This window comes from Chenopodium quinoa, unplaced genomic scaffold (assembly GCF_001683475.1).
Source record: "Chenopodium quinoa cultivar QQ74 unplaced genomic scaffold, ASM168347v1, whole genome shotgun sequence".
NCBI classification, from domain to species: domain Eukaryota; kingdom Viridiplantae; phylum Streptophyta; class Magnoliopsida; order Caryophyllales; family Amaranthaceae; genus Chenopodium; species Chenopodium quinoa.
The window spans coordinates 1,337,598-1,348,635 of record NW_018744895.1 but is presented as its reverse complement, the minus strand read 5'-3'; the positions used below and the strand labels follow the sequence as shown (position 1 = coordinate 1,348,635).

General features: G+C 35.5%; 1 pseudogene; it reads left to right on the top strand.

Annotated features, from left to right (window-relative positions):
• Nucleotides 1-8,634: 8,634 nt before the first annotated feature.
• LOC110705980 lies at nucleotides 8,635-9,859 on the top strand (annotated as a pseudogene).
• Nucleotides 9,860-11,038: the final 1,179 nt, after the last annotated feature.

Sequence of the window (11,038 nt, the reverse complement as noted above, 5' to 3'; positions counted from 1 at the left end):
CATTCGTTTCGATGAGGCAATTAAACAGTTTGATTTCCTTAAAGAACGAAAAGAATCTTGTGATACAAGAAGTTTAGTGGGAGTAATCTGGTTTCTTAGTCTTGTATGTAGATGACATACTGTTCATAGGGAACGACATATCAATGCTTGAGTCAGTCAAGTAAAGGTCAAAGAGTTGTTTCTATATGAAAGACTTGTGAGATGCCAAGTACATATTGAGAATTAATATTCATCGAGAAAGGTCTCGAAGGATGACTGAACTAAATCAAGAGACTTATGTTGATAAGGTTCTTAACAGATTCGAAATGGAAGACTCTGAAAGCGGATTTCTTCCCATGTCTCATGGTATTGCGCTCAGTAAAACTCAATGCCTTCAAAAGCCAAAAGAGTTGAGATGTATGAATAATGTACCTTATGCTTTTGCAATAGGGTCCATTAGGTATGCCATGATATGTACAAAGCTAGATGTTTGCATATGCCTTGTGTATGTGTAGCAGGTTTCAAGAAAATTCAGGATAAGTACACTGAAAGCTGCTAAGAACAAACTTAGAGTACTTGAGAGGGATTAAAGAAATGTATCTAGTTTATGGTGGCAAAAGTAAATTGGTTGTCAACAAGAAGATATACAGATGTGATTTTCCAAGTAGACAAAGATGACTTTAGATTTGGATCTAGATACATTTTATGTCTGAATGGAGAAACAGTGAGCTTGAAGTGTTCAAAGCAGAGCACTGTTGCAGACTCAATGTCAGAATATGAAATGTTTAGCTGCAGTAGAAGTTGTTAATGAGGAAGTTTGGATCAAGCTATTTTGTGACAAAAATAGCACCTTTTCCAAAACAAAGGAGCTCAGGGTCACATTACAAATCCAAACATGTTAAGATAAAGTATCACCTCACTTAAGAGATCATTGGCTAGCGGGATGTCAAGATCTGCAAAGTTTCATATGAATGAGAATATCACTTATTTACTTATTAAACCCCTTCCATAGACCAAAGTATGAGAGTCATACTAAGGCTCTTGGATTGAAGCGAGTTATGTAATTTAAGTTGTATATGTTTTTAAGAAAACATATCATATAAGTAATACATTAACTTTCAGAATTATGTTTAATCAGAAATTCATTATTTCTCTTATTTAATTATGGTTTTTGAAATTAAATAAAATGTTCAAAATAATTATGAATTGATAGGCTCATCAAATCGATGATTTGGTGAATGGAACCCCACATGTGAACAAAATTCATATATTATTTAAGTTCCTAGTTTGAAATCATTAAATTGGACATAAATGATTTCAAGAAATGGTCTGGCATGTAAGATTGATTGGATAGCACAGTTTGATGGGCTATAGGGGGATAGAGATGCTCGTTCAATCACATAGATATGCATGATCGAACTATTGACCTACTTTGAAGTTCAAAAAGAACTTCCGGATATATTAGTGGATTCCTTTGACATGAGTGGAACATTGATTTCATTCAATGATTGATTTAACTGTAGTACATCCAAACGTCATTCCGTAAAATTGGGCTATAAAAGATGTTTCTTGGTTACTCCAAAAGTTGAGTGGGAGCTTTGGTTGTCACAAGATTGGATTGAGTCTACCTATTTAATTTGGGAATGTGTCATGCCACTTAAAGAGGGAGAATTCAGAAAATACGTGTCGCGTTCAAATGTATTACTCAGTAATCATTTGGTTTTGTAATTCTAACTCAGATTTCAAGAAATTATTTGTAAATTAATATGACCTCGACATGGGATGCAATCATATTATCAAATCGACACATATTGGCTTAAGGAATTTGAATATTGCACACTTGTCTCAGACAAGTGGGAGATTGAAGGATTTATGTCTTCGTCAAGTGCAATTACTAGATATACAATGGATCAAATTATGGAGATAATTAAGTTCATCCATTTAGGTCGTCGTTATATCATAACTAGAGGTACTAATGAACTTTGGGCTAGTAAAATAGGCCAAAACCCAATTGGATGGATCCTATAAGACACACAAAGGGCCTAGATCAAGCACAAGAGGAAAGGCCCGTGATGGGCCTTCTCCCCTATCTGGTCGGCCATATGGAAGGATAAGGAGGGTTTTAGGCTTCGTTCCTAGTCTAATTATAATGAGATTATAAATAGACTAGGTGCCTAGGGTTGGATATACAATTCATGATCAGTGAGATCAAACCTAAATTAGCAAACATGATACTCGACCCTCTCAAACTCCCCTATCTCACACGGCTCTCTCCTCCTCCCTAGGCGCCGGTGGTGTGCACATGGTGGTGGTGTTCGTGTGGTGTCCGATTTTCCAAGAAAGGTGGTGATTGCGGTTTTCCCTTTCACTCAACCAATCTAGCATTGGTGGACGCTTGTTCTAATCCCGTGGACTAAGTAGAGGAGTCACACTTGGGGCTCTATTCTCTCCCTGGTTTGTCAATCGAATAGCTACGTGGAATTCACGCTTCAAAGGTATAATTATGTGATTCTTGTGTGTTATGCTTATGATCCTGATTTAGGTACGTATGAATATGATTCATGAAATTCATCTTATAGTACCTAAAGTCCTACACCTTTTTCCTTTCCCAGCTTCATGAGGGCCTCTTCTTCTCTACTTAGTTGGTCTGCCTGCACTTCTTTTGGCTGTCGGTGGAGCTATTTCTGACACATCAAGTGTTGGCCAATGAGTTGGATCAGCCATGGGATGGATGTGGTCTGCATAAGATAGCTTATACGTAGCCCCCTTAAAGTATGGAGACACAATATCAGTTTTTTTTTTTCTTTTTTTGAAAAAAGGTAGCCGTTATAATTTTTGGGCACATGGTGAAATAAATTTTAAAAACTAGGTATATGGTGAATTAACTTTTAAAAACTTTGGTATATGGTGAATTATTAAAATACCCTAAACGGCAGACTAACGACAATTAGCAAAAAAGGCATTTTGCAGTATTGTACAGGAATTGAGTGGTATATAGTGAATTTTAAAATTTTCGATGGTATATGGTGAATTAAGTTATAACTCAGCGGTATATGGTGAAAAAACCGTAAGGTTAACTAAAAGGGACCCATTAATTTAACTAGTGTGGTTAAGTTTCACCGAAAAAGTGTCAACGGGACCATAACTGGTGAAAATAAAAATAAAAGGTTGTAGGGTTTCGTAGTGACCCGACACTACGCGGAAGGAAACCCACCAAGACCCGCCCCTTAATTAAAGCAATTAAACAAGCATAATAAACTTAATCAAACAAGATTAAGGACAAGAATTATACCTTTGACGCGTGCTTCGCTCCCAAAGAGCTCTTACTTCAAAATCCCGAAAAGACGAGATCTCCGACGGATCGTACTCTCGACCCGACCCGAGCATCCCAAGTCTTGAAGGTTAGTCAAGACCCGGACAAAATAACTATGAGTTTTACGAATCAAAGGTTTACTCTTTTCTTAGAGTTGCCTTTTTAATTCCACTCAAGGTTGTATTCTCAAAATCCCAACCAAGTGGGTATTTATAGAGAATGGGGACATGAAACCCTTTTTCATGATCAATGTGGGATCATGTGCAATTGCAATAATTTATTTAATTCTAAAATAAATAATTATGCAAAACAATCACAAGCCAACAAGTGGCAAAAAGAGAGGATGGGCTAGGTAAGGACCATATCCCATAGGGGGGACCATTGCCTTGCTCCCCAAGGGAAGCTTGGTGGCTTTGGTCCCCACTTCCCCTTAAACGCCCATTTGCAAGGTAGCTAGGCTGGCTGCCACCTGGCGCTAACAGCACGCACAACCAGCTAGCTTACTTGGCTGGCGCACCATGCATCACCCAGCCAATCTGCCCAGCACCTCTATCGCACGCACAACATGCATCACCCAGCTAGTGCTTGCTGGGCATCACTGGCGCTGGCCTCGCATCCCACGCACTGGCTGGTCGCACATGCATCATGCACCAGCCATGCGCCACGCACCACGCACACACTCGTGTCCCTCGTTGCACCTCTCGCACATGCATCACACGCACTGCTAGCCCAGCCTACGCGCATCAATGCGCCTGTAGTGCGAGGCTGCTTGTGCGAGGCCTAGCATCATGCTGGCGCCCAGGCTCTCGCATGTGGTGCGATGCTTGGTGCTGCCATGCGAAGGCTAGCACTCAAGCATCCACGCACATGGAGCGCCATTGCCAGGCAGCCAACCATGCTAGCACTTGGTGCTTGCGATGGTGCTGCCATGCTAGGCACACGCGCACGCAGCACCTAGTGCTTTCCATGGTGCGCCTGGTGCCTGCGATGGTGCTGTCATGCCAGGCACGCACGCACGCATCATCAGGTCCTGCGATGGTGCGCCTGGTGCGCCCATTGTTGGCGATAGGTGCCATATGCATCCACGCACCCACGCTAGCACGCTGCTAGCTGCGATGGGCTGCCTGGTGCCTGTGTGGCTTGCGATGGCTGCCATGCGCACCCAGGCACCCATGCTAACATGCTGCTAGCTTGCGATGGGCTGCCAGGGCGCGCCTAGGCTGCGATGGTGCCTAGCACACCATGGTGCGCCTAGGCTTGCTATGAGCTAGCCTAGCCTAGCTACGACTACGCTCATACTTGTTGCTTGTGATTTTGCGACGTTCGGTCTCGACGCCCTAGGCTCGATTTCCAACGTCTATATTCGTAAAACTCTATCGACTCATTAAATCCTTCCGGATTAATTCGTCGTCTCGGGTCGGAGATTCGATTGGGTTCGACCCGAAGGGTTCAGTTAAGATTAAGCTGTAATATCAATTGTACCTCGATATTACTGGTCGGTAGCGGCCTCCACCTAGGCATTCCGATCACTTTACCTTATTGAAGAATTAGCTCTGTAATAATTCTGAACCCTCTATCGGAATAATACACTTGTTGGAAGGACACCATTCCTTTCAAAGGTCCTTAACGGTGAAAAAAAGTAAAAGTTAAGGTCTTTTATTCTTATATGCTTAACTCTAGAAGTTATGGTTAAATATAAAACCCCATAACTCCCTCTATATATTCAAACTCATTAAGGTATATATGTTACAAGAGTTTTTGTGTGTAATCTATTTCACTTTACGTTATATACATTGGAGGCTTGGTGATGACTCTTATTCAACAAAACAACCAATCAACATGAATCGTTCAAGCAATCAACCATACATTCCAAATTAATTCTTGGATAATTAGTGACCACATTTAATTTATGTTGAACCCACTTAAAACTACCTCGGTGTAAAAGCATCTTATGTGCATTAAGCACCCAAAAGTCCTAGCCTCGTGTCAAATACACTTAAATAAATAGCTCAATATATGTGCAAAAGCACCCTCAGCTCATTAAATTAGCTCAATTCACCGTGCATTAAATCATCAATTAAACACTTAGGTTAATTAAGCATGCTCATAATCTACCTATAACAAATTCATGGTTCAATAAAATATTCATTCATCAACAATTCTAATAAATAATTCATTCAACCAATCATGCTTCATAACATATCACAATTTCAAAACAATTAATCAATCTCAATCTCAAACCAATTTCTAACATGATACTAACTTGATATCAACCCAAATAAAGCATAACATATTTCTATACACATAATTAATTCCTAGTTCACGTATGTACGTACCTAAAATATGAACGCAAGATCGCCACTAGTGCAAGAAATCACTCACTTCGAACCCTCCTACAACCAATAATTACGAAATTGTATTAAACACTACGGACTATCTAATAACAACAATTTCTAGCAATATAAACTTATTTTAAAATATGTTTAGAACCTTTAAAACATGCTATAAATTAATTTAAAGCCTTTGGTAATACTCCCAACTAATGGATAGTCAAAATTCCTTCATTAAAACATAAAAATAGCCTCTACAATAAATTTCCAGCATTATTAAATACATAAAACTTGCTAATAATTCATCAATTTCAACAATCTAATCCAACAACATCAATTTTCAGTTAATACCCATTAATTTCAAAAGTTAGGCCGGATTTCAAAATTTGGGGCTTTTATTTTACTCTAAATTAAAAAAATAAAGTATGAAAATTCAATAAATCATAAATTCATCGGATCCAATCTAAACATTTCAAAATCATCAACATGATCAAGGAAATAAATTGAAGAAGATTTTTCTTTTAATAATAAACAACACACGCACACACATGAAGAAGGGGGGTGAGAGACGACTGGCTCCCCCCCCCCCCTCTACGCTACTGCTGGTGGTGGTCGGCCAAGCGTGCGGTGGTGAGTGAGGGGGAAAGGGAATTTAAGGAGAGAAAAAACAAGAGGAGAGAAAGAGAGTTTACCTTTTGTAGGGATCACCTTGGGCAAAATACTGATTTTGCCTTTAGGTGGGTATTTATACCTCTATCTAAATACCCTTTTCTTACTCCTTTCCCCTTTTAGCCTTAATGAATCCCTTTCCTATTCAAAATAGATTTGTTGACTTTAGCTAAAAAACATGTTGACTAAGATTCCTTTTAAAATTATTATAAGTGCCCTAAAATTTTTAAATGTTAATTAAAATATTTTCAAAATTATCTTTATAAAATAATTGATGGGAATTATTAAAAAAAAAGCTTTTATATAATTAAATATGATTAAATGTTACAAAATTTCCATTATAAAAATAATTAAATAATTTTATAAAATAATAAAGTAATTCATAAAGCATATTAAAATATGGGGTATTACACCACCAAATGTTGCAATATTAGGAGAATGGAGGAAGCAAGTATGTATACAAAACAAATATATTAACATTTTGTAAATCATTTCGAAAAAGTGAACATGCTATGGAGTAAAGTGATATTTTTAAGTACTTGTTTGGTTGACAAAATAAATTGAGAGAGGGTGAAAAATAACTGGAATTAGTAACTTAGAAAATGTTATTGCAATTAAAAAATTTGCAATATGATTGATTGTTGATTAATTTGTTATACTCATTCATTGGAAAATTTATGAAATTATCTTTTACTTTATACTATATTGGAGTTTTACTAGTTCAGGGCCTATGACATGCACGGTAAGTCCAAAAACAATAACTATTTAATTTTCATATAAATAACAAACAAAATTTGATATACATATGTACATATAAAAAATGAAACATTAAAAATAATTTTTGATACCTAATCTAATTTGAGAAACAACCGCAAAATTTAATACATAAACTTCATTTAAATTATAACTGTAAAAGATAAATAAAATAAAAAATTTTGATAAAAAAATCGCTAACTATTAGAGGTTTTTTTCAAATTTCACTTTTATAGTTTTTATGAAAAATTTATGTTAAAAAAAAAAAGCCTTTATATTAGAAAAAGACTTGAAGATAGTTCCATTTGGAGAAAGTCGTACTCACTATAGAAAGTCAAAAGCTAGTTTTCTTCTTAATAAGTCTATGTTTAGTTCTTTTTTTTCATTACAATTTTACTTATTCCAAATCTAGTCAGAGTAAGTAAGTTTAAATCAAAAATATCAAATTCGGATTATATTTAATAGTTAACCTAGTATGTACGATTTTTTGTCGCTAAATATTTTAGGAAAATTTGCAATAATCACACAATTTTTGTAGCCATTATAATGTTTAAATCACAATTGTTTTTATAAAATATAAATTATTTAATGTAAAATGAAACTTATTCAATTAATTCCAAAAAAAAAAATTGCTCGATATTCTTTCCATAGTTTGATAAATTAAAATTGTCCAAATCATATCATGATTTGGTATATACAATGAATCTTGTGTAACAATTTTTATATAGTAATTGACATTAATATGTAGTAATTGGCCTTAAAAAGAATTTTCTTAAAAAAATAAATAAAAATAAAAAAGAAAGAGTGAATTTGGAAGGAAAAAACAACACCAGAAAGTGACATGTGTCATTTCCAGTATCTGTTTTAGAATTATGATATTGGTTGGGAGAGAATTCTCCCTCCTAAACTCCACCTTTATTTTTTGTTGAAAAATTCATTTGTTTAGGAAACTCATTTTATCTATGAGGGACCCAAGGTTACTCAATTTGAGCAACAAATTCATGCATAGCTGACAGTCCTTCCTTCTTCATCTCTCTCTTCTTCTTCCTTCTTCACTTGTGTGCAAGAGTATAACAATGGTAGAATTCGCCCAACACTACAACATAGATCATCCTCAACACTACTAACACCATAACAAACTCCGATTCCAACACACCACTTTCGGCGGCAAAGGCGCCGAATTTAACGAAAAACCTTGAGAAACATGGAGGAAAGAATGGCATGGTTAACCCCAAAGGTATGAGTGTTGTCCTCTCCGTTGAAACCAATTGCAGAGTTCAATTCTTCATTGAAGCCTCTTTGTTTCTCCATTGAAGACTTTGAAGATCTATTGATTTTTCTCCATTTGAAGCCCACTGTTTTCTTCACTTTTACCCAATCCCACAATTTTACCCCGACTTTACATAGCAAAATGACTAGCTTACCCTTTGAGTAACTTTGGTTGTTACTCAAAATGAGTAACTTGGGTTTTCTCTTATATCTATCTATTTATTTTTATAATATTTTTGGAAGCCTATTATTATAATTGACTATTGTGTTATACTTCATATTACTTTAAAAAGTTCTATATTTCAATTAGGAAATTTTGAGTTTTGCTACCACCAAAACACCTTGTTTTGACTTTTGTTATCCGTCTAAAATTTTATTTTATTTTTCTACCTCTAAAAGTTACAAAATATAGCTTTTGCTACCACTTAACAGAATCAGTTAGGATTTCGTTAACTGGTGCCCATTATTCATTAAAAAAATAATTTCATTTATTAAAAAAAAACTTTTAATAAATTATTCATTAAAATAATTTTAAAAAAAAATTGATCTCAGTCACTGCCAGCTCGTCAGCCACCCCTCCCTTCTCCCCGGTGCCGACTGGCAGCGTCCAAACAATCCCTCGGCGCCGAAGACCCCACCCCCCTTCCTTTCTCCCACCCATGCTACCCACCCATCTCCCAATTTCCTCTCTCCTCCATTCAATCTCATCTCCACCCCCATTTTAATTTCTAAACCTTCTTCCTCCAACAACCTGCAAAAATGGTGAACATCCCAAAAGTGAAGAAAACCAATCTACTGCAAGAATAAAGAATGTTGAAACACACTACCTACAAAATTACCCAGTACAAGAAGGGCAAAGACAGCTTAGTGGCGCAAGGTAAGCGTCGTTATGATCGCAAGCAATCTAGTTATGGAGGTCAGACTTAGCCTATTTTCCACAAGAAGGCTAAGACTACTAAGAAGATTGTTCTTAATCTTCAATGTCAAATTTGTAAGCACATGTCTCAATACTCCATTAAGTGTTGCAAGCATTTTGAGATTGGTGGTGATAAGAAGGGCAGGGATACTACCCTGTTTTAGATCCATCTTTTTCTCTCTCCTCACTTTTGTCTTGCGAAAGTGGAGGTTTAATTTTAATAGGTTTAAGTTTTTTCTGGTAATTTTGGGCAGCGTTGGCGGGGGAAAGGGAGAGTGGCCGAGTGGGGTTGCCGGTGCCGGCAGCCGACACAGGGAGGGGGGATGGGTGACTAAGATTTTTATTTTATTTTTTTTAAGTTTTTTCTAATAAATAAAATTATTTTTTTAGTGAATAATGGGCCCTCTTAATGGAATCCTAACGCATTATGTGAAGTGGTAGCAAGATATATATTTTATAACTTTTGGAGGTAGTAAAATAAAATTAAAATTTAGATAGGTAGCAAAAGTCAAAATAAGGTGTTTTGGTGGTAGCAAAACTCAAAATTTCCTTTCAATTATAAATAATTTAAAAAACCGAGCATGGCTCTTGTATTATCTAGTATAATTTATGAGTTTAATTGATTGTAATCAAAGACGATGGAATATAAGTAATAATTTTTTGAGTTTAATTAATCACAATAAGGAATGTGGCATTATTCATAAAAATTCAAAATTTATACCATTTACAAAAATGTAATTAATGGTTAATATTACTCCATGGCCTTCATTTTCTTTTGTTTGTCCCATTATAATGAAAATATAATCTATTACTTTAATAATTTTTTAAATTTCAAAACATAGTTACGTAGGATCTTGTTAGATCTGTCTTGAATTTCAGCTTCCAAATATGCAATTTTTATAATTTTATGTAACGTGCAGCTTGAGATATTTATATTAAAATATTGCATTGGAAAATATATAGAAACCGAGGGGGACAAACCTTTAGAAATATGATATCTTTCCACAAATTAAGACCTCTAATAATCAGTTCTTTCACCAAATACCTCTGAGTAATTTGGTTATTCACGATATACCCATGAAACTTTTGAAATACACCATATACCCTCCAGTTTTGGTACATTTTCATGAAATGCGCTTTTAGCTAACGGACGTCAACCTTTCGTTAAGCTAATTTTACCATTTTACCTTATACCCTAATTTTATTAAATTATTCACCATTTACCCTAACTTTATTAAATTATTTCACCAAATACCCAAAATTTCAAACAAAAAAAGTAGCCGTTGGAATTATGAAGTGATATAACGGTTGATTTATTGGATATAATTAAATATGCACATGAAACATCTCCTCTGAATTGTCACCGTTTCACTTCTTAAACTTCAAACTCCAAATAATGATGTCTTCTTATTCTAAAATATCATCCTCATCATATGTAAGTTCGTACATTAGAGTCCCAAATAAATCATATTCTCGTGGAAAGAAATACGCAATGTGTTCTTATGCCTTTTTGTTTTTTGTTGCTTTAGATCTCTTAATTGCGTATTTCCTTCCACAAGAACATGACTTATTTGGGACTCTAATGTAAGAACTTTCATATGATGAGGATGATGTTTTAGAATAAAAAGACATGATTATTTGGAGTTTAAATTTTGAGAAGTGAGAGGGTGACAATTCAGGGGAGAGGTTTCATGTGCATATTTATATTCAACAAACTAGCTGTTATAACACTTCATAATTCCAACGGCTACATTTTTTGTTTGAAATTTTTGGTATTTGGTGTAATAATTTAATAAAGTTAGGGTACAG